Raw genomic sequence first — 25,066 nt, 5'->3', positions numbered from 1 at the left:
ATTTTCATTTATAATATGCATAATATTAATGAAATTATTATGTAAATGATTTAAATGTTAAGTGACAAGTCATCTAGCTCCAGATATCCAACATTCTTACCAGTTGGATTAAATGTGAGAACTCTAATCCAATAGAGGTAGTTACCCTAGCTCCTCCCGTAGGCATATCAACAGTCTGATAATCTTCAATTATGTACTTTGGAATGTACTTGGATTTGTAACTCATTTCTTTCTGCTTTCTGGATACCAAGTCCTTCAGATAAGCAGACCACCTTATAGTTTTGGAGTTGATTACCTTCAGCAAAGTTATGACATACACTACTAGAAAAAACACCTTAGAATGTCTATGTAAAAAATATATGATGTCTTCGCGACTGATGTTAAAGATATTTTATCATAGACATCGGTTAAAAACCGATGTCTAAGTAATCTTACACAACGTTTCTGGAAAATTTATGATGTCTAATTCACATTCTTGTTATCTAATTGAGTAATGTCAAGTTCTGAAATACAATATTAGTACGATTAGACATATTTAAAACTATAGCACACAAGCAATATTTATGAATTAACATCGATTAAAAATAAAAATCGATGTCTTAAACCTATTAGACATCAGTTATTTTTAAAGAACCGACGTTAATTTGAACAATAGACATCGATTATTTTCTAAATAACCGATGTCAATTTGAACAATAGACATTGATTGTTTTCTAAATAACTGATGTTAATATAATAAATAGACATCGGGTGTTTATTTTTGAATCGTTGTTACTTCCTTGTTTACATGTGCTAATATCCCTGTAATAACATTGAATATTAGACAATGCATTAACTACAATACTGAAAAAAATTAATTCTCAAAACTCAATTAATACATATATATTATTACTCAATTGAATTAAAGATCAACAAATTCCTAATGTGTACAACTAATCTCAAATATGTCTATAATTCTAAACAAACTATTCTAATTCAAGATAATCTTCTATATGTATTCAATATCTTCTATAGAAGATCGTCGAGAGACCCAGCTACCCTGCAGCAGACCTGTGTTCAGCAGCAAACCCTCAACCTTTACTCACTGGCTAGCGCTCATCATAAGGCTGAAAGTTAAAGGATAGATTTCACCTATAACAGGAGATAAAATAAATTTCATACATGATCTTCGCTTTGTCCACTCACCGCTGCACGCATTTGGTTAAGACCTCCATTCCATGAAACCATCAAATAACCATTGTTCTTATACACCCCTGTATTAAAGGCATCACATTGAATCAAAATGAAATCATCCAATTCGAACTACAAAGTATATTTCATCTAAGTTAAAATTAAAAGAAAATAAATAAACCAAATCATATAAAGTAGTGGCAAAAGTTCAAGGTAAGACCAGAAAATCCTTGAGACATTCAAATTAGTTAGCAACAAACGATATTAGGAAAGATTCTACATATCACAAGCAACTAAAAAACTATACTATATATCTAAATTTCCAAGAAATAACTAAAATTCTATAATGATACATGAAGCAGATAAAGAATCGTTATATTTCTACCGAATGATCAAGCCATCTGCCTTATCCTCTTCAAATATCAAATTTTGTTTGCATTGGCATTACGGAAAACCTCACAAAACCACCATCTTAGTTCTGAAACTATAGCAAGTGTTGCACATACATGCAAAGAGTAAAATGTCATGGATTACTGTAACGACTGGGAAAGTTACGCTTATATTATATCATGATTATAATAAAATATGTGTATTAATATGTCATTTATGTGTGATTATCTTCTAAACCCTAACTGTTATGTGTTACGTGTATTCCGTGTCATTTCTGTATTTTTAAGGTATTTTTCAGATATTTTATTATGCATTCATCGTTTTCATTTCCAACGTTTTACGACCCAAATAATGATTATAAAGCCAGAATTTCAAATAAAATAATGGACCTTACTTTTCATCAAATGGATTTTACAATCGCAATATTCTGAACATCTAGATATTTTATAAATTTTCTCGTTTTACGAAAAATGACTTTTCCGGGCCCCATTGGGTGTCAAAAACCCCACAAAAATCATATTTTTATTTTTATAAAATTATAGGACTTTCATTTATATTATTTCTTTGCATTTTTGCATTATTCACAATTTTTAGGAATTTTTGGCATATATATTGCATATATATAATATTTATAAATTAAATTTTAATACCCAAAAATTATAAAAATTAGGGCCAAATATTTTTATTAAATGTATAATTAGCCCCTTAATTTTATTTAGGAGTATTATTTTTACTACTATAAATAGCCTAATTATTATTTAATTATAATTAATAAATCATTAAAATCTGCAAAAATACACAAAATTCTCTAAAATCGGGTCGGGAAGAACAGGTTCGGGTCGAAGAATCAAGTCGTGATTTCTCACTCAAATCAAGTGATTCAAGTACTCAAATCAAAGGTTTTGATATGTTCTTTCTGTTTTTGATATTAATTTCACGTTTTATTGCATCGTTTTTGATTTTCGATTTCTAGGGTTTATGTTCGAATTAGGACTTTTTGATTCCAAGGTTATTTTGATGTTTTGATGATTGAAATAGCTTGGTTATGTGATTTACAGTTGATTCATGGTGTTTAATTGAACAAACGATGCCAGGATAGTGATTCACGATTTCTAGGATTTATATCGAATTTTCAAAACACAACTCGATGATTTCTGTGAATATTTGGTTCATGTAATGTTAGGGCTTTGATTATATATGTTCTTAGCTTTAATTTGCACTATAGAACGTTAAGTTTGGTTTACAGAATCGAAAGATGGATTTTTGGCCGGATTTCTTGATGGTTTTGATCGGAGAAATTGTTGCAGGGATGTTTCTGGTCGATTTTGGCCTGAAACAGATTGGGGAAGTAATTTGGGATGTTTTGGGATCAAAAACGGAACCAAACGGTGTCCGTTTGGCTAGGAATTGGGACGCCGGAGTTCGGGAAAACCCACCGGAATCTGGGGATTTTCCGGTGAGTTCATCCTCGACCCGAAAAATTCTTGGTGACCCGGTTGCAACCCGATTTGCAACCCGGGTTTTATCTGATTTTGTCAGAAATGAATTTCTGACATCTGTTTATGGATTTTTAATTTTAATTTAATTTTTATTAATTTTAAAAATCAGTTTTATTTATTTTGTGAATTGATTAATTAATTATTTAATTAATTGTTTTATATTATAAATAATTCTGAAATATTTTCTAAAAATCAGATTTAATTATTTCCTGAATTATTTATTATTTATTTATTATTTATTTATTATTTATTAATTATGTAAAAATAATTAATTATTTTGATAATTAATCAAATAATTTTCAATAAATCATAATAAATTCATTTTAATTCCAAAAATTATAGAAAAATCATTTTTAATTCTGATTTTTCTTAAATAATGATTTAAAAATTATTTTTGAGTTTTAAAAATTAGTAATAATTATTTATAATAAATAATAAATGTAATTATCAGTATTTAATTGATAAAAATTAAACCGTTAGTCTGATTCGTGTGAAACGAAAACCTGTTGATTCATTAAAATGAATTCTTTTCGTTAAAAATAATATCAAAGCTTAATTTCTTCTAGAAATTTGTTGATTTTGTTATCTATTTGATTATCAGTCGAGATACGTGCCGAGACGAGTCCGAAAAATTCCGGAAAAATAGGAAACGAGTCAGATAACGATCAGTTGAGCGATCAGCGAGTCGATTTTGGTTCTAAAAATTATTTTAACCATAAAAATGATTATGTGCTTATGTGTATTACGTGGTTAATCGAGTCTTACTTGCTTATATGTAATACATAAGTCAGTCATAAGCGCATGGGTAGATGTTAGGAACGGTGTGAAGTCGATTCAAGATGCAAATGAAGTACGACGTGACTTAACCAGTCTGTTTTGCCAACAGAAGCTAAGCCAGTCAGGCAAGTTGAGTCGGTATTAGTCCAAGATGACAGACGAAAGTGACCTAATTGCAGTGAGTCGCGCAGAAGGCAAGTTTTTTCTCCTATTCTACTTTCAGAATAGTGATATTCATTCAAATGCTTATCATATATGCACTCTTTTGATTATTATTCTTAATCACTGATATACACTTGCTATACCTTTGCTCATATTTCATTTCGATTCTCGAGTTCTCCGTTTCTTTGGATTCTTGATTCATGTTCCATTGATGATACATTGAGATTGATATATTCTGGTAATTAGAATATGTCAAAGCATACCGATTATTCCGGTTGTGAAGCGATGGACTGGATAATGATATTTTTGGGATTGAGTGTGTCTTAATCCTGAGGACTGGGATAACTGGTGCCTCGACGTGGGCCGTAGTGCCTGGGTGCCCGACTAGATCTATATATTGAGATATGGATCTGCATTATATTCTGACTGATCAGCAGAATATATATGCGAACTTGTGTCCAGTTTAGTTCATTTGTACTCGCCAGTAATGGTCTTCTTTCTATTCTCGTGAGGTTATATCTTTGCAGATATACCTGGGATGACGGATTCATTTAAAATGCTTTAACACTGTTTATATTTTGTGGACTTGTTGAGCAATTTTTGGCTCACCCCTTTTTGTTGTCATTCACCTTATTTTTTTTCAGTTAAGAAAGAATATGAAACCAATCAGGACTCGAGTGGTAAAGAAGCGGGTCAAGCCTCAGGATCCTCTCATACCCAAGGTGTTGATCCCAATCCAGGAAGAAAGCTTTGAGTTGCCCGAGCAGGTGGAGTGTTGATAGATAGTGTGTGTGTGTGTGTCTGAATAAAAGTTGAACTTAGTTTAAAATGAAATAGACAATGGTTTGTAATAAAAGTAGTTAGTGGTTCTTGTTTTCATACTTCAACCTAAAAAGATCCTGGTTAGTTTTAAAGGGGTTTAATTTCATTTCTTTATTAATTGTTAATCAGATTGTACAGGTTTGGTGATTAGCTAGTAACCCCCAGACTTATACCCCGGGTCTGGTGGGCGTTACAGTTTTGGCATCAGAGCTGTAGGTTTGGTCCCTGAAAAAAAGAACATTAGGATTAAGATAGGATAGGGAGATCACATAAGATAGGGATAGTCAAAGTAGGAAGAATAGTGTTAGGATTTAGGTCAGATTAGAATAGGGAAGCATAAATCTTAGGATTGTCTAGTGACCTTTTCTTTTCTTTGGTACATTATCAGATGGCATCTTCTGGTTATTCTGCATCTTCCGAGAGGACAGTCACTGGGCCTGCAGCACCAGTTATACCTCCAGTATCTGAGCATATGTTTCCTCCTCTACCACCTCCACCACCGTTGCCACAGGAGCCGGTACCACCAGTACAAGGGATAGTGCATGACCCCATTGAGATGTTTGATCCATATGAGTTCTTTGAGCCGATGGTTTCTTTACCAGTTGAGCATCAGTTTATACCGGGTATTGAGCAGGAGTTACCACCACCACCATTGTTACCTCCTATACCAGTGCATGCCCCAGAGCCAGACATAGTTCAGATGATTCCAGTCGAGGGGATGGGAGAGCATAATGTGGATCTGCAGTTAGGTTTACCACAGCAGGGTGCAGGTATACCGAGGGTTCCTTCCCAGGAGTCAGTAGGTCAGGTTGCTCAGCCGTATATGGTACCATACCATATTACCATGAGTATAGGGTTATGAGGGATGATGTGGAGTATTGGCGGGCACAGTGTTGGGAGATTATGCATCTGTTTGATCAGAGGGACAGAGGACCGTTAGCGGCCCTACAGCCAGATTACTACATGAGGCAGCGACTGCAGTCGGTGTTGATTAGCGCTACTTGGGAGCTTGATGATTTGACCCATGATGGACCTCCTTCTTTTGCAGAGTTCTATCGGATATTCCGCTTGGCACGGACTTTGGTCCAGGCACTTAGAGAGGAGCTTAGGCGTATTCCGCCTGGGTTCTGAGACAGGGACAGTTGAGACAGTGACTTTAGAGTACAGATGTATATAGAGGCAGCATAGTATAACCTAGTGAGTAGTGTGTATGTGTGTACTAGTAGTTTAACCTGTAGTAGGATTTTGACCTGTAGTGGTAGTATGACTTGTAGCCCCGATGATTTCCAGCAGAGCGAGACTTTTTGTATCAAGCATTTACACCTGAAGCTGGTGTCATATATATAAACTGAACTTTTTCAATTTCTTTTATTCAAATTTCAGTCTTTATAGTTTTACAGCATTTACTTTCATTATTGTTTTACAGTTTTCCATATTATAATTTCTGTTGAAAAAAAGAAGAAGAAAAAAACAATCATTTTATTTAACTGTTTACATTTCCAGTTTTTACATTCAGTAACTGTTTTCTTAAAATAAACCATGTTATTAATGCAGGATAAATTGTTTTCCTTACATATTGTCAATTGTGTATTAAACTGTTAAATAAATATCACCTGTTTTATTATCAGAAGAAGATGGCACCAAAAAGAAAGACTAGGGCTGAAACCTCTAACAGCAATTCCGAAGGTCAGACTAATGAGACCATGAACCAAATGTTCCATCTGATGCAACAACAGATGGTAATGATACAGCAGCAGATGCAGCATCAGCAACAACAGATACAACAAAAAATGTTACAACAGCCACCTCGTCCTGAGCCTCAATTACCACAAGTATTACCTGTTGTTACTTTTAAGCAGTTTCAGTCAATTAAACCTCCAGAATTTGAAGGGTCTACTGATCCTATTAAAGCTATCACCTGGTTAAAAGAAATAGATAAAGCGTTTGCACTAATGAAGGTAGGTGAGGACCAGAAGACTGATTTTGCTAGTTACTTATTGAAAGGAGAGGCGAATTATTGGTGGGAATCTAAAAAGGCTTTGGAGGGTGAAGATGTTATTGCGTGGGATAGGTTTAAAGAGTTGTTTTTAGAAAAGCATTTTCCTCGTTATGTGAAGAACCAAATGCAGATTAGGTTTCTTGAATTGAAACAGGGAAATATGTCCTTGGCAGAGTATGAAGCCAAATTCACTGAGTTGTCTAGGTTTGTTCCAGAACAGGTTGACACTGAAGAGAAGCTAGTTCAAAGGTTTCAAGAAGGGTTACGACCATGGATTCGTGGCCAAGTTGCAGTTTTCGAATTGACAGCGTATACTGCCGTAGTTCAGAAAGCTTTGATTATAGAAGGGGAAAGTGAAAGATCTCAGCAAGACAAAGGACAGGGAAGTTTCCAAGATCACCCCAGCAGAAAGCCGGGATTCCAAGCCCGGGCAAATTTGAATTTCAAAAGGATTGGACAAGGTCCACAGAAAGCAGGTAATCGTTTCCAAACCTCCAGTCAGCAGGGAATGGTCAGAGTTCCAGTGCCGTACTGCAAGACATGTAATCGAAAGCATACTGGTGTATGTATAAAAAGGGATGTAACGTGTTATCAGTGTAAGCAGAAAGGGCATTATTCTAACGAATGTCCAACAGGTAGAACAGCGGAAATGACTTGTTTCCAGTGTGGAAAGAAAGGGCATATCGCCAGAAATTGCAAAGGACCAACTATGGCAGCCAGTGTTCCAAGAGTGTTGGCATTACCTCCGCCGCCGCCTAATCAACCCAAAGCAAGAACTTTTAACATGACTATGAAAGAAGCAGTGCAGAGTCCGAGTGTTATTGCAGGTATGCTTTTGGTGAATTTCGTAAGTTCAAAAGTATTAATTGATTCTAGAGCTACTCGTTCATTTATTTATGAAGAATTCCTTGATAAGTTGCATTGTGGAATCGAATGGTTGGGCGAGACGTTAATTATAAAATTAGCGAATGACGACCAAGTTCCGGTAGATCAAGTATGTCCTGCGTGTGATATAGAAATAGCCGGACAATATTTTTTGGTAGATTTAATTCCTTTTAAGCTAGGAGAGTTCGATATCATTTTGGGAATAGATTGGTTAGCTTGTCATAATGCTCAAATAGATTGCGTGAATAAGAAAGTTAAATTGTGAACTGCGGAAAATGCAACGGTAATATTCAAAGGCGAAAAATAGCGGAAGAAATTTCTCAATGTGATACAAACCAAACGATTGTTTCGACAAGGATGTGAGGCGTACATAACTTACGTGTTAGATACTGAAAAAGGAAGTCCTAGAATAGAAGATATCCCAGTTGTATGCGAATTTCCGGACATCTTTCCAGACGAGCTTACAGGGTTACCGCCAGATCGAGAAATCGAGTTCACGATTGATCTAGCACCAGGCACAGAACCAGTTTCGAAAGCTCCGTATCAGATGGCTCCAGTCGAAATGAAAGAATTGTCAATGCAACTGCTAGATCTTCTAGACCGAGGCATCATCCGACCTAGTGTATCCCCATGGGGTGCACCAGTGTTGTTCATAAAACATGCGATTGTGTATCGACTATCGGGAATTGAATAAACTCACTATCAAGAACAAGTATCATTTACCGAGAATTGACGATTTGTTCGATCAGCTAAAGGGAACAGCATGATTTTCAAAGATAGATTTGCGATCAGGTTATCATCAATTGAAGATTAAAGCTGAAGATATTCCAAAGACTGCGTTTCGTACGAGATATGGACATTACGAGTTTTTGGTAATGGCATTCGGTCTGACAAACGCACCAGCAGCATTCATGGATTTGATGAACAGAATATTCAAGAAATATTTGGATAAATTCGTGATTGTATTCATTGATGACATCTTGATTTACTCCAAGACGGAAGAAGAGCATGCAGAACACTTGAGAATAGCTTTGGAAATTTTGAGGAAAAAGCAACTATACGCGAAATTTTCGAAATGTGAATTCTGGTTAAGAGAAGTACAATTTCTAGGGCATATCATCAGTAGAGAAGGCATTCAAGTTGATCCAGCGAAGATTGAAGTTGTGTTAAATTGGGAAAGACCAAAGACGTCGACAGAAGTTAGAAGTTTCTTGGGATTGGCAGGATATTATTGAAGGTTTGTTAAAGATTTTGCGAAGATAGCAACGCCGCTGACTAAGTTAACTCGAAAAAGTGAAAAGTTTGAATGGAATGATAAATGTGAGGAAAGTTTCCAAGAGTTAAAAAATCGGTTAGTAACTGCACCGGTACTTGTATTGCCAGGCGAGCAAGGAAATTTCGTCATTTACAGCGACGCTTCGTATCGCGGGTTAGGATGTGTATTAATACAACACGATAACGTCATCGCATATGCTTCGAGACAACTTAAACCTCATGAACAGAAATATCCTACTCATGATCTGGAATTGGCAGTGATCGTATTTGCTTTGAAGCTTTGGAGACATTATCTCTACGGTGAAAAATGTGAAATCTACACAGATCATAAAAGTCTGAAGTATATCTTTACGCAAAAGGAGTTGAACATGCGACAACGTCGATGGCTTAAATTGATAAAAGATTACGATGTCACGATCAGTTATCATCCAAGGAAAGCAAATGTTGTAGCAGATGCGCTGAGCAGGACATAAAGATTGAATCGATTAACTTCATGTGAAGAATTAACCAAGGAATTCGACAAATTGGAAATTGAGATTCGTATTCCCAATGAATCTGCAGAAGCTATCTACACTATGACTTTCCAACCGGAGTTGTTAGAGAAGATTCGCCGCTGTCAGGAAGAAATGATGAGTCAAGATGACGACCTAACGGGAGAAGAGATCACAACTCAGAAAGATAATGAAGGAATTTTATGCTTTGCGTCGAGAATCTGGATCCCTAACGTGGCAGAATTAAAAGAAGAAATAATGCAAGATGCGCACAGTTCAAAGTATTCCATTCATCCAGGAAGCACAAAAATGTATCGCGATCTGAAAGAAAACTTTTGGTGGCCGAATATGAAAAAGGAAATAACAGAATGGGTAAGTAAATGCTACACATGCCAGCGAGTTAAAGCGGAACATCAACGTCCGAGTGGATTATTACAACCGTTAGACATTCCAGAATGGAAATGGGAACATTTAGCGATGGATTTTGTGGTAGGACTACCGAGGACTAAGGCAAATCATGATGCGATATGGGTAATCATTGACAGACTCACGAAGTTGGCACATTTTCTACCAATCAACGAAAGATTTTCACTCGACAAGCTAGTACACATGTATCTCAAGGAAATTGTGATGCGACATGGAGTTCCAATATCTATCGTGTCTGATCGAGATCCTCGTTTTAACTCAAGATTTTGGAGACAATTTCAGGAATGCCTTGGAACAAAATTGAAAATGAGTACCGCTTATCATCCGCAAACCGATGGGCAAAGTGAAAGAACTATCCAAACGATTGAAGACATGTTACGAGTTTGTGCGATCGATTTTGAAGGCAGCTGGGATGAACACCTACCTTTGGTGGAATTTTCTTATAATAACAGTTATCACGCCAGCATCGGAATGTCACCGTATGAAGCACTATATGGGAGAAAATGCAGATCACCAGTACATTGGGATGAAGTTGGAGAAAGCAAAATTTTGGGTCCAGAATTAATACAACAGACAAAAGAAAAGATTTAACTCATTCAGAAACGACTCAATGCAGCAAAAGACAAGCAGCGCAAATATGCAGATCAAGCCAGGAAAGATATGGAATATCAGGAAGGAGAAAATGTACTACTCAAAATATCGCCATGGAAAGGATTGACCAGATTTGGCAATAAGGGTAAATTGAAACCACGATACGTTGGACCGTTTGAAATTTTGAAGAAAGTGGGAAAAGTTGCATACGAATTAGCTTTACCGCCTCATATGCAGCATATTCACAATGTGTTTCACGTGTCCATACTTAAGCGATATAATCCTGATTCTAGACATGTAATAGAGTATGAACTGATATATATCCAACCTGATTTGTCTTTTGTAGAGCAGCCGATAAGAATTTTAGATCGGCGAGAGAAAGTGTTGAGAAATAAGTCTGTATATTTAGTGCGAGTGTTGTGGAGAAATCCTATGGTTGAAGAATCAACCAAGGAACTTGAGAGCGAGATGTTCGAGAAATACCCTCATTTATTTTCATAAAAGATTCTGAGGACAGAATCCTTTTAAGGGGGGAAGGATGTAACGACTGGGAAAGTTACGCTTATAATATATCATAATTATAATAAAATATGTGTATTAATATGTCATTTATGTGTGATTATCTGCTAAACCCTAACTGTTATGTGTTACGTGTATTCCGTGTCATTTCTGTATTTTTAAGGTATTTTTCAGATATTTTATTATGCATTCATCGTTTTCATTTCAAATGTTTTACGACCCAAATAATGATTTTAAAGCCAGTATTTCAAATAAAATAATGGGCCTTACTTTTCATCAAATGGCTTTTACAATCGCAATATTTCTAGAACATCTAAGTATTTTATAAATTTTCTCGTTTTACGAAAATTGACTTTTCCGGGTCCCATTGGGTGTCAAAAACCCCACAAAAATCACATTTTTATTTTTATAAAATTATAGGACTTTCATTTATATTATTTCTTTGCATTTTTGCATTATTCACAATTTTTGGGAATTTTTGGCATATATATTGCATATATATAATATTTATAAATTAAATTTTAATACCCAAAAATTATAAAAATTAGGGCCAAATCGTTTTATTAAATGTATAATTAGCCGCTTAATTTTATTTAGGAGTATTATTTTTACTACTATAAATAGCCTAATTATTATTTAATTATAATTAATAAATTATTAAAATCTGCAAAAATACACAAAATTCTCTGAAATCGGGTCGGGAAGAACAGGTTCGGGTCGAAGAATCAAGCCGTGATTTCTCACTGATTACAGCACCAAATCGAGTGATTCAAGTACTCAAATCAAAGGTTTTGATCTGTTCTTTCTGTTTTTTATATTAATTTAACATTTTATTGCATCGTTTTTGATTTTCGATTTCTAGGGTTTATGTTCGAATTAGGACTTTTTGATTCCAGGGTTATTTTGATGTTTTGATGATTGAAATAGCTTGGTTATGTGATTTACAGTTGATTCGTGGTGTTTAATTGAACAAACGATGCCAGGAAAGTGATTCACGATTTCTAGGGTTTATATCGAATTTTCAAAACACAACTCGATGATTTCTTTGAATATTTGGTTCTTGTAATGTTAGGACTTTGATTGTATATGTTCTTAGTTTTAATTTGCACTATAGAACGTTAAGTTTGGTTTACAGAATCGAAAGATGGATTTTTGGCTGGAGTTCTTGATGGTTTTGATCGGGGAAATTGTTGCAGGGATGTTTCTGGTCGATTTTGGCCTGAAACAGATTGGGGAAGTAATTTGGGATGTTTTGGGATCAAAAACGGAACCAAACGGTGTCCGTTTGGCCAGGAATTGGGACGCCGGAGTCCGGGAAAACCCACCGGAATCTGGGGATTTTCCGGTGAGTTCATCCTCGACCCGGAAAATTCTTGGTGACCCGGTTGCAACCCGATTTGCAACCCGGGTTTGATCTGATTTTGTCAGAAATGAATTTCTGACATCTGTTTTTGGATTTTTAATTTTAATTTTATTTTTATTAATTTTAAAAATCAGTTTTATTTATTTTGTGAATTGATTAATTAATTATTTAATTAATTGTTTTATATTATAAATAATTCTAAAATATTTTCTAAAAATCAGATTTAATTATTTCCTGAATTATTTATTTATTATTTATTATTTATTAATTATTTAAAAAATGATTAATTATTTTGATAATTAATCAAATAATTTTCAATAAATCATAATAAATTCATTTTAATTCCAAAAATTACAGAAAAATCATTTTTAATTCTGATTTTTCTTAAATAATGATTTAAAAATTATTTTTGAGTTTTAAAAATTAGTAATAATTATTTATAATGAATAATAAATGTAATTATCAGTATTTAATTGATAAAAATTAAACCGTTAGTCCGATTCGTGTGAAACGAAAGCCTGTTGATTCATAAAAATGAATTCTTTTCATTAAAAATAATATCAAAGCTTAGTTTCTTCCAGAAATTTGTTGATTTTGTTATCTGTTTGATTATCAGTCGAGATACGTGCCGAGACGAGTCCGAAAAATTCCGGAAAAATAGGAAACGAGTCAGATAACGATCAGTTGAGCGATCAGCGAGTCGATTTTGGTTCTAAAAATTATTTTAACCATAAAAATGATTATGTGCTTATGTGCTTATGTGTATTACATGGTTAATCGAGTCTTACTTGCTTATATGTAATACATGAGTCAGTCATAAGCGCATGGGTAGATGTTAGGAACAGTGTGAAGTCGATTCAAGATGCAAATGAAGTACGACGTGACTTAACCAGTCTGTTTTGCCAACAGAAGCTAAGCCAGTCAGGCAAGTTGAGTCAGTATTAGTCCAAGGTGACAGACGAAAGTGACCTAATTGCAGTGAGTCGCGCAGAAGGAAAGTTTTTTCCTCTATTCTACTTTCAGAATAGTGATATTCATTCAAGTGTTTATCATATTTGCACTCTTTTGATTATTGTTTTTAATCACTGATATACACTTGATATACCTTTGTTTATATTTCATTTCGATTCTTGATTTCTCCGTTTCTTTGGATTCTTGATTCATGTTCCATTGATGATACATTGAGATTGATATATTCTGGTAATTAGAATATGTCAAAGCATATCGATTATTCTGGTTGCGAAGCGATGGACTGGATAATGATATTTTTGGGATGGAGTGTGTCTTAATCTTGAGGACCGGGATAACTGGTGCCTCGACGTGGGCCGTAGTGCCTGGGTACCCGACTGGATCTATATATTGAGATATGGATCTACATTATATTCTGACTAATCAGCAGAATATAGATGCGAACTTGTGTCCAGTTTAGTTCATTTGTACTCGCCAGTAATGGCCTTCTTTCTATTCTCGTGAGGTTATATCTTTGCAGATATACCTGGGATGACGGATTCATTTAAAATACTTTAACACTGTTTATATTTTATGGACTTGTTGAGCAATTTTTGGCTCACCCCTTTTTGTTGTCATTCACCTTATTGTTTTCAGTTAAGAAGGAATATGAAACCAATCAGGACTCGAGTGGTAAAGAAGCGGGTCAAGCCTCGGGATCCTCTCATACCCAAGGTGTTGATCCCAATCCAGGAAGAAAGCTTTGAGTTGCCCGAGCGGGTGGAGTGTTGATAGATAGTGTGTGTGTGTGTCTGAATAAAAGTTGAACTTAGTTTAAAATGAAATAGACAATGGTTTGTAATAAAAGTAGTTAGTGGTTCTTATTTTCATACTTCAACCTGAAAAGATCCTGGTTAGTTTTAAAGGGATTTAATTTCATTTCTTTATTAATTGTTAATCAGATTATACAGATTTGGTGATTAGCTAGTAACCCCCAGACTTATACCCCGGGTCTGGTGGGCGTTACAATTACCATTTGAGAAAGTCTTTTCATGGATCAGATGAAACCCGATATATGAAGAACAATAACAAGAAACCAAAATATAGAGGCTTGGCACACCTCATTTCCTTGTCCACCAGACCATTGTATACAAGGCAATGAAAGAAGTCTGGTCTCCATTTCCGAAATTTCCAACCCAATTTCTCGAGTAATATGCATGGCTGCCATACCTTTTCTTATGATGAACTTTGATAATTAAGTGAACTTTAGATTACCTTAGCCCAGTCAAGAGAGAATGAATCCCTGACATTTTGATTAGCTATAGGAAATCAACAACATGTCCAAGCTGGATAATCACAGTGGTAGATACATCTGGTAGTCACAAAACAAAGCTAATTAATAATAAATATATATGTTGTTTCATCTATGTCAGTATTGTTGCAAATATATAACTTGAAAACTATTACTCATATACAAATGTAATTAAACATACCCATATTCAGTGATAAACCACCCTACGCGGTACGGAAATTTGAATGTAATCCACGGCAACCAAGAACACCACCACCCACATTAGAAAAGTTATTCCCATCATTATGGAAGAATGATTGTCGAACAACAAGGCAACCCCTGAAACTCTCCTTATTAATTATATCAATTATGAATGACATGCCCTAAAAGAGATCAGAGATAATAACTTATCGTTTAGATGCATATTGTATGAGGATAATATCGAGAACCCTTAAGGCCTCCTGAGAGTTCTCGGAGTCCTGACCACGTAAAGCTTGTGCAATAGCCTGCACAGGAATCTTTCCAACATAGGAAATTTCCACCTTGTAAGTCTTGGACTGGTAAGGCCGTTTCAACCTCTTTCGATCATTCTCATCAGGACTTTCATCAGCAAGTGAACTGTTATTTCCAATGCTCCTGAAAAACATAATTACAATAACCAGGTGAGGACAGAGGCACTGAATTTCCACAAATGTGGTCGCATGTTTAAAAGAGCATACCTATTAGGTGAGATATTCTCAAGTACAATATTAAAGTCTAGCTTATTTCCTGGAAGAGCTGCAACAGTAAACAAACTCTTTTCACCATCATAAGCAAAGTCTCTCCCTTCCAACTCCATCTTATAAGTTTGATGAATACGGTTCATCACTCGTCTTCCAATACCTTTACCATCAACTGGATGACCATCTTCATAAAAAAGAGCAACCTGTAGAAGTACACATGCTTACATACTGGCACTACACACCATTCACACTTAATGCACAACAGCAAAGGTACAAACATACAACAAATAAAAGTGAAACAAGGAAAAAACAAAGCAGGTACATCGACATTCAAAGCGCGATAGGAAGAATCCTACACTGTAGTGATAAAAATTCCCATCAACATTGGTCAGTTAACACATGAACCAGGATGCCTCACTTCTCCAACAAGCATAATAACAGTTGATACTGTAAAATCATCTTGAAAGAACAATTTGCAGAAAAAACAACTTACTCATAGCCACTATATATATCTTGAAACACTGTACCATAACAAATTCCTTTAAACTAATACTTATATAGTTTTACATGAACATAATTAAGAAAAAGAGATCAACATATATATATAGTTGTTGTAACTGTACACTACCTGTAAATTTAGTCTATCCCAGTCACATGAGCAACTTCTTGTGCCTAACTTGTAGTAAAAAAAACCTTATACAGTTTAGTACCAAAAGTGAACAGCGTCTACAAATAAACTCAAAATAACCATAGTTGCTAAAGCCATTGAAACAATCGGATTTTATACCATAAAAAGAAAATGATGAAACTCACAATTATAGTTAAACTACTATCTCATACATAAATTAAACAAATCAAATTCAACAAAATGTACGAAATTTCACCTCCCAACACCAAAGGCAAGCCTCAGAATCATCCTCCAACACATCCACATTCACATTCGCCAATCTGTAAAACGATCTTTGACCAATAAGAAGCACATAACTCCTCACCGAAGTAACACTAATACCACTCTCTTTCTCCTTCACTTTCTCGTAAATCTCATCCACAAGCTTCGAAAGCTCTAATTTACGATGGGTACTGATGTTTCATAACCTGTTAAAAACACCAATAAAAAGTAAGAACACAGAAAACCCAATCTTGATAAAGAAAAAAAACCCAATTATACAAACTAATCCAAGCCGGGTCGAGAAATTAGGGTTTCTCATAGTAGGAGTTTGATTAATTAAAGATCTATAATTTGGTGTCTAATTGGAACCCTAATTTCTTGCAATGTGAGATGGTCATATAAATTAGGGTTTTAACTATGGAAATATGGTCAGAGATAGAGAGATGAGAAAGAACGAGAAAGAGAGAGAGATATGAGAGAGAACGAGAAAGATAGATAGAGAGAGAGAGAGAGAGATGAGAGAGAATGAAAGAGAGATAGGGGAGAGGAAGAGAGCTGAGAGGAGAGAGATACTAGAGAGACGGGTTTATTTTTTGGTTAAGGGGGGAATAATTGGGAAATAAAAGGGGGGAAACTTTTCGCATTTTTTTTAATTTTTTTTAGTTAACCATCGACAACGGTCGTAAACTCAAACCGATGTCTAAAAATAAACAACATCGGTTATATCAAAGACCGATGTCTAACTAACGTTTTTCAATTTTGAAAAATAACTATAGAAAACGGTTATTTTCTGGACCGATGTCTAAAATAAGAAGTAACATCGGTTTTAAAATAACCGATGTCTAAATGAACTTTAACATCAGTCGTCTGAACAACCGATGTCTATTCACAGAATTCTAGTAGTGATATTACAACTCCTGCAATAGTTTTTCTCTCATCTGTTCTTACGAAATATTCAACTTCCTGACTTAGGAAAATACAACATCTTTTCTTTTGGCTTATTTGTGTCTAACAAATCGAGCACTATTTAAACTAATAAGATCTTCTGTAAGTCTTCAAGCTTCACATTCTCACCTATTCATGTCAAATTCTCAGGCTCCCTAAGAATCAAAGCATTTCATGTATAATTATCAACATTTGGAAGACCCAAGCAACCTCTTCCGCCGGCTATTCTAGATTGTGAAATTCATTGTAGATCTTGTTAATGATTTAAGAAGAATCTCTCTTTGGTGCTGGTGTCTTACATCCCCACAGTAGCTTTTTCTTCTCTTCAAAAGTAAACTATGTCTTATCATCTTTTGAGCCCCCTGTACCAGAATTTGAGTCTCCTTCATGAATACTGTGATCAACTTTTATATCTTGAGCAGTATTGTCATCAACATGAGTAGTATCAGAGGTTGTGACTGGTTGAATTTCAGTTTCCTCAATATTATGCCATAGATGGCCTAATGCAATGGTTTTTGAAAAGCGTTACAAGCATTTCGTTGCAATAGCTAATAAATTCTTATATTATTGTAACAGTACTGATTTGCTGTTACAATAGCTAAAAAGCTAGTGTTGCATGAGAGTTACCGTGTTGCACAACATGTAACACCAGCACTTACTGTTACAATAGCTACTTTTTTATTTTTAAAATTATTAAAGTGAATACATTAATATAAATTAAGTATTTTATTAATATTCTAGATTATTTATGACTTTAGAATATCATATAAACTATTACCAAATTTTTATGATTTATTAAATTTTATTTCAGAGAGAAATGAAATTGTTTATAAATAAAATAATTTATATATATATATATATATAAAAATAACAATTACAGATTCATTAATTAAAATTGAAAATAGAGGCACAGTTATCGAGGTGAAATGTATGGCGGTAATATTCCTCCCAAATTAAAACTTCACTATCCCCAAACTATCTCTTACCCGCTATCTCTCTCTCACCCGTTGTTTCTCTTCATCTCTCTCACCCTCTCTTCATGGACTGAGCTCTTCATCTCTTCATCTCTTTCTCTCTCTGCTAGTCTCTCTTCATCTCTCTCTCTCTAAACACTCTCTACAAGCACTCTCACTAGTCTCTATCTTCATCTCTCTCTCTCTCTTCAAACCCTCTCACAAAATTGCAACCTCGGAGTGTTCCGAATTGATGATAACTGAGCTCCAAATTAGAAGTATTCAAATACTCAAACACACACATTTTGGATGATTAGGGTTACTAAGATTCATTTTTTTTCAATTTATAGGCAATTAGGGTTTCATAAATTGGGGATTTTGCAATTAAGGTAAATTTTTCTATAATTGGGGCTTTTACATTCATTGGGGCTTTTTTATTAATTGACTCTTGTACTTTTACAGGAGATTGGGGCTAAGCGAATAAAGTTTAAAGAGATTGAAGTTTTAAGCGGTTAAAATTTAAATCGATTAAGGTACTTTTTCTACGGTTTTATGTTTATTTTTATATGCTTTTATGTGTATATGTTTGATTAAGTCTGGTGATGTATGCATGCATGAATAAATTTATTTTCTCTGTATTTAGATATATAAAAATTTATTGGTTATTTTTTTAATCCTACTTGGTGTCTTGGTCTCTGGTTTATGATATTGAACACCTCAGTAGTTTGTCATTGGCTGGCGATTGAAGGCGTACAACCTGCTATTCTAGAAACTGCTCCTATGGAAGGTCCGTCTTGTATGCAGAAATTGTTTTATCAGACTGAAAGTCTGAGACTTCATGTAGTGAAGTCTGAAATACATATAAAATTAAAATATTAAATCTAGGTTATTAATGGGCCTCATACGGAGTCCAGAATAATATATTTTAAGACGTTACTAATGTTATGGTAACTCTTTTGTTCATATTTAGTATAAGCTGTAATGTTAAATTGAATCTCAAACTTGTTACTTATTTGCAGCTATCGCTGCTCCTCGAGAGGGGAAAAAACTAAGCATAAAGAGAATGAACTACATGTTGCATTAAATTACCCGTAAAACATGTTCTGTCTAGAGAGGTTCAGGTATCATGAATTATTTCATCTCAGTAGGACTGCGATATTATTTATGCAAATGTGATTTTATTATCATGAGTTTACGGCTAGCCCTGAATTGATATATTATGAACTTGTTTACCTACATATATCTAGTAATTTAGGGGTTTTGATATTCTTCCATTACTTTACTAAGGTTTTTCTTTATTTTTTCATTATATCGAAGAATTCAGAATAGCAACTCTACTCTTCTTTTCCCTAAGTGTTATATAAGTTCTTAAGAATACAGCTTTCACTACAACTGTCTTGGGTTAATAAAGGAGTGCATGTGACATTAATTCAACTCATTGAAACTGGCTTACTTCATGCCGATCCACATACTGGAAACTTGCGTTACACATCATCTAGAAAAATAGGGCACTCCTTTATTTTCTTTTCTTTATTTATGTTTTAGACTTGGGTTCTGCGGTATTCTGTAGATATTTTTTACCGAGTTATTCTGTAGATATTTTTTTGCAGCTGGAACAGGGATCAGGGTTGCTATTAAACATGAATATTGAATAACACCACCTGTATGATTATTTTGGCACACATTTTTTTACTTATATAACTGTTCTAATATTAAATTATTTTTCAATTGAAATGAACTCTGATTCTATATTGTTGACAACTTGTTTATCTTCTATGTTTGCCATGCACTAAGTATTGTAGTTTAGTAATGAATTAGACATCTTTAGGATCAGCTATATGATGCTCAGATTACAACTTATCTTTAGGAGTACCCCTCAGCTTACGTCCGTATTATCGGATTCGACAACGTTTGTCAAGTGCAGTGCATCAGTTTCATTGCCCACCAGCCAGAATAAACAAATCAACCTAGCTATTAATCTTTCATTCTAATAATGACGAGAGTTCTTAGATAGTTGTTTCATTTTATCTGTCTTTTCAGCTCATAAACCTCTATTCGTTTTCCTTCACAACTTTGTTGAATTTGTATTTAATTTTGTTGTTTTACCTCTCCAGCAGAAGGAATCTGGAACTATAGAGGACTGATATATAATACTTTTGTTTTTGATATAATAATTCCTCTCCAAATATTTTCTTGTTTTTATGTCATATCCGTTGCCTTCTAATTAAATTGAGAAATGAGGTTAAAATATTAACTTGCAAGATGAAATTATTCAGAAGAATTAAATAGAATTTGAAAGAATAATTTTTTTAATTAAAGCAGTAGCAGCAACTTTTCCAGGTTATCTGCAGAAATAACCGACTGCAAATCAATAAAAACTTATGTTGTTAAAAAAGAACTCTGAATTGAAGAATTTAAGGTAACATATTGATCAAATATTGTGTTTCCATTGCCAGAATATGTATGCAATTTAGTTCAGTAAATTTCAAATAGATATTTGGAGCATGAGAATCTTTAAGAACTATCACATATTCCTGTTATCCATGCATTGTATGTATGTAACTGTAAGGTGTTCTACACTTATTTGTCCACACTTGTAGCCTCAACTATTCCAATATGTTGGAGGGAAGCTTGTGCAAATGAACCTTATAACAAAACGTGCCAAAACACCTTCTCAGGCATGCATAGTTAATCTTTCTTATAATAGGAGGCACGCCTTCTTTGTTAAATGTATAAGTTTATCACTTCTAAGATTTATTTATTGCTTTTGATATATTCATATTTTGAATATACTGCTCCTGGTATAGATACCATGTCTAAGAATTGGGAAAATCTATTTAGATTGTAACTTGGTGGATTTAATTATGTATGTTTTTCTCTTCAGATAGTGGTAGGTATTTCTAAGAAAAAATGTCTGCCCTGAGATTGAGGTGCTTATCTCTTAAGTCCTTCTCAGTTATTGCTCAAACTGTTAACTTTTCTCAAATCATGGGTATATTATGCTTCATCACCATTTTATTGGAATCACTATTTTGGTCGTGGGGTACATGTTCTACCAGATTTAAGTGACAGTGCACTTCCACACATCCCTTGCTTCCTTTCCGTAAATTCAGTTTCAAATAGTATAGACTTCAATTATATGCAAAGCTTGAATACTCTGCTTTTACTGAGTTATTTAACTCCTTTTGTAAACTTGAATTTCTATTCTATCTACTAAAACTTAGCAATGTCTTGTCTGTCAATCTTAAAGAGTGTCTTTAGGTTTTCTGTGTCTGCCTCTCCCTGATTGCAAACTCTTTTGGCGGTCCTCTGCATATATTTCTGATATTTTGGAAAATTTATTTGTGCAATCAGGATGGAATGCAGTGTGGGATTTTTCTAAAATTGCTGGCGAAGTTTGAGGAACATTGTAACAATGTCCTCATAGGAAGTGAAATCGATTATCGTTGTCTCATAGCACATAGATGTTAGTGTTTGTGCCCTAGAGACAATACTATGATGTTTTAGTTTAAGACATTAGGATTATTAATGTTTATGTTATATCGATTATTCACTTTATAATTTATTAATTCTTAATTTACTGCGATATAAATGTTAGATTAATAAATGTCCTTGGAATATGATATGCAATTCTATATCTCTAAGTACGTGACTTAGAAATGAGATTATGAGAATAATATCTATATTTCTAAAGGTCCCTAGTCGAGTATTATTATTAAGGGACAATAATAATGCATTAAGACTGGTGTATTTGTTGACTGATGATCACATCTCATTGATCATAGGTATAATGATACTAAAGTAAAAAAACACAGGCAGATGTATATATACATGGCGTTAGACAGACCCAATGTGAGATTCTACATGTCTGTTGTGTCATAAGTAATTCTCACAGTGATAATGATGTAATGGTCCTCAGACCTGAAGTCATTATATTTCTATACGAGAATTAGTATACATTGATTCCATTAAAAGTTATCCTTGATCGGATAATGATAAAAGTGGACATTGGGTATATTATGAATCGTATGAGAAATATGAATGATAAAGATGGGATTTAACCCTACTATTTTAGGAGTAATATTATTGGCCTCTTGTGTGAGCTAGACTATGAAATGCGTGGTCACGCTCAAATGTTGATTTGATATGATAGTCTACTCATTGATCAAGGAAACTTGGGTTAAAATGTGATGAGGATGACACATTACATGCCTCTAGTTTAATCTATAATATTTGGTTAAAGGGATTATATTACATTGTACATTATTCACAAAAGGCTTAATCGATCACCGATTCAATTAGTATTACTTGGGTAGTAATGATGTATTACTAGATGCCGCTCATTGTTTATGATTTTAAATTAGATTTAAAATTCGTTGCTAACATAATAATAACCTATAGGGTCACACACTAAGAATGCTTAAAGGATTATTTAAATTAAATTGGATTTAAATTATATTAAAGTAATTCGAATTATTTATAATATTAATCAAGTATGACTTAATTAATTAGATAAATATTGATATTCGAATTTACTAATATTAATTATGAAATTTATTTGTTAAATATTTAAGTGAGACTTAATTATAAAATAAATAGGAATTTCAAATTAATAATAACTCCTAATTAGTTAGGAGTTATAATTCATTTTTCTACTCTCTATATAATATCTTTTGTGTGGCTGATTTTGCAAGCAAGACTTTTACTAAAACCCTAACCACCAAGAGAGAAGATGGAGAGAGCATAAAGAAACGAGTTTATGCTAGTACACATCCAATCCTTGAGTTCAAGCATTCGTGTGAATACCGATACAGCGTAGATCGCAAGAGCAGGATGCGTGGTGATTGAACAAGCTTTGCATCTCCATTAGTCAACTACTTGGTAAAACTTCTTAAGGTAAACAATCTGATCTACGAATTAAATATATGTTTTTTCGCATGGATCCTGCGGTGGGTTTCGAAAATTCTAATTTTTTACGTTTTTAATTACTGTTTCCATTGCGTTTATGTGCTCGAAACCCAACAATGGCATTAGAGCTACTTGCGAAAAGTGTTTAATTCGTTTATGTGTTTACTGGTTTTATGATGATAACATGCATACAATATTCCGTGACTGTTATGTATGCGATTTTGTATGTTTTATATGTTATTATGTTTATATATGTGTATGTATGTATATGTTTTTGAATATATGATATTCATGAGAGTTGTATAATCATATGATGATTATATAATTTGTATATATACTGATATATACATGTTTTGTGTTTGTTCTTATTATAAGAATCGTATTTGATACGATTCTGAATCGGATGCAGCGGATTTGTTGAAATCTGTGTCTGGTGTCCGATTTTGGCAAACGAATACGCTATTTCATATGGAATCGAGCGTCTGAATGTAACAGATAGCTAAAGCTATCATCAACTGATCTGTAAGGCGTTTGACGTCGTTTAGGCCCTATAATCTGCGATTTAATGTTATCAGATTTAATTTTGAATTTTCTGATTTTTTTTCGATATTTGGTTTTTATGATTAGATCATGATGGGTATGATATGTTAAGATCAGATTATGTGTTTTAACATGTTATTTTGTGTTAATTGAGCATGGTGGATGGTTATGGCTTATGACCTTAGGTTAATGGTTTTAGTTTTTCAAATACGGCTTGCATGTCGTTTAATCTTGTAATTATTAAATCTTGAATGTAACTCGAGTTCTTCTTTAAGTTCATTAGATTAGTTTTCATATTTCATTCTTGTAATGTACATGAAGACATGAAGATTTGAAGATCAAGGGTAATCCCACACGAAGGCCATCCAAGGAAGCAATACAAGAAAGAAGACATATCTAATAGTTAGCCTGTATTTATTTTCCACCTTAGATTGACCTAGATCTTTGTCATTAGCTTGATAAAGATTACATAGGATGAAGCCATAACCAACCATGTTTATTTATTTCAGTTTACATATATATGCGCATATGATGAATGTATGTGTAGAGTAGTTTATAAAGATGCATGCTTAATTAGATTAAGGATGTATGTATTAGATACGACACCCATGCCATGCTTGCTAAACAAGATAAAATCTGTAACGATTCAAGATTTTAAAATGAACAAACGATTATGAGATTCTCGTGTTTATGAAACACAGAATAAAATAAAAAAAATTTATTTCTGATATGGGGCGATTTTGTCAAAAGCGAGTTCATTGAACTTGTAAGGTTGTGGGTTTTAAACGAGACCGTTGTGACTCCCTCACTACCTGGAAATCAAACCATTGACAAATATTGATTTGAAGTATTTTGTTAGTCCCTAACAATGCAACAAGAATTATAGAAGGGGGGTTGAATGGAATTCTTGAACCTTTTTCACAAATTATAAAATGTTTTATCTTAATAATATATAAGTGTTTGATTTGCAAAGTGCGGAATAGGAAGTTAGTAAAATCAAAATACAAGTAATTAAAAAAACACAAATCTTTAAAAACTTTCTGGTGGATTTGAATGTATCCACCAGAGATATATATTATATTAAGAGAACTCTGTGTAGCAAGATTAGCTCACAGCTGCTTACAAATATGAACAACTAAGTTTACAGAAAAATGCTAAGAATGCAGCTTACAATTGTTTTTCTGGGATAATGTTCTTGCTTAGTATTCTCCTATTTGCTACTTCTTGGTTTATATATTACCAAGATTACAAAGTAATAAGACAAGATAATAAAACAAAACCTATCAAGTCTAATACTATGCTGTTTCATTACTCTATTCCAACATCTTTGAATATCTTCATAATAGCATGGAAATGGCAGTGCTTCTTTGTTCTCTAAAATCCAGTTGAATAGGCTTCCACATTCCTTTTGCATACACTCGATGCATGTGACTGTGTTGTCACTGTCAACAGATGTTTGAATTGATTCTCCGTCGGATACATGATCATCCGTCGGGTTGAC

The 25,066-nt window shown here is 33.9% G+C and overlaps 1 pseudogene; it reads right to left on the bottom strand.

Annotated features, from left to right (window-relative positions):
- Positions 1-792: 792 nt before the first annotated feature.
- Positions 793-18,849, bottom strand: LOC141660296 (protein argonaute 4-like; annotated as a pseudogene).
- Positions 18,850-25,066: the final 6,217 nt, after the last annotated feature.

This window comes from Apium graveolens, chromosome 5 (assembly GCF_009905375.1).
Source record: "Apium graveolens cultivar Ventura chromosome 5, ASM990537v1, whole genome shotgun sequence".
NCBI lineage: Eukaryota > Viridiplantae > Streptophyta > Magnoliopsida > Apiales > Apiaceae > Apium > Apium graveolens.
This window is presented reverse-complemented; position numbering and strand designations above follow the sequence as displayed.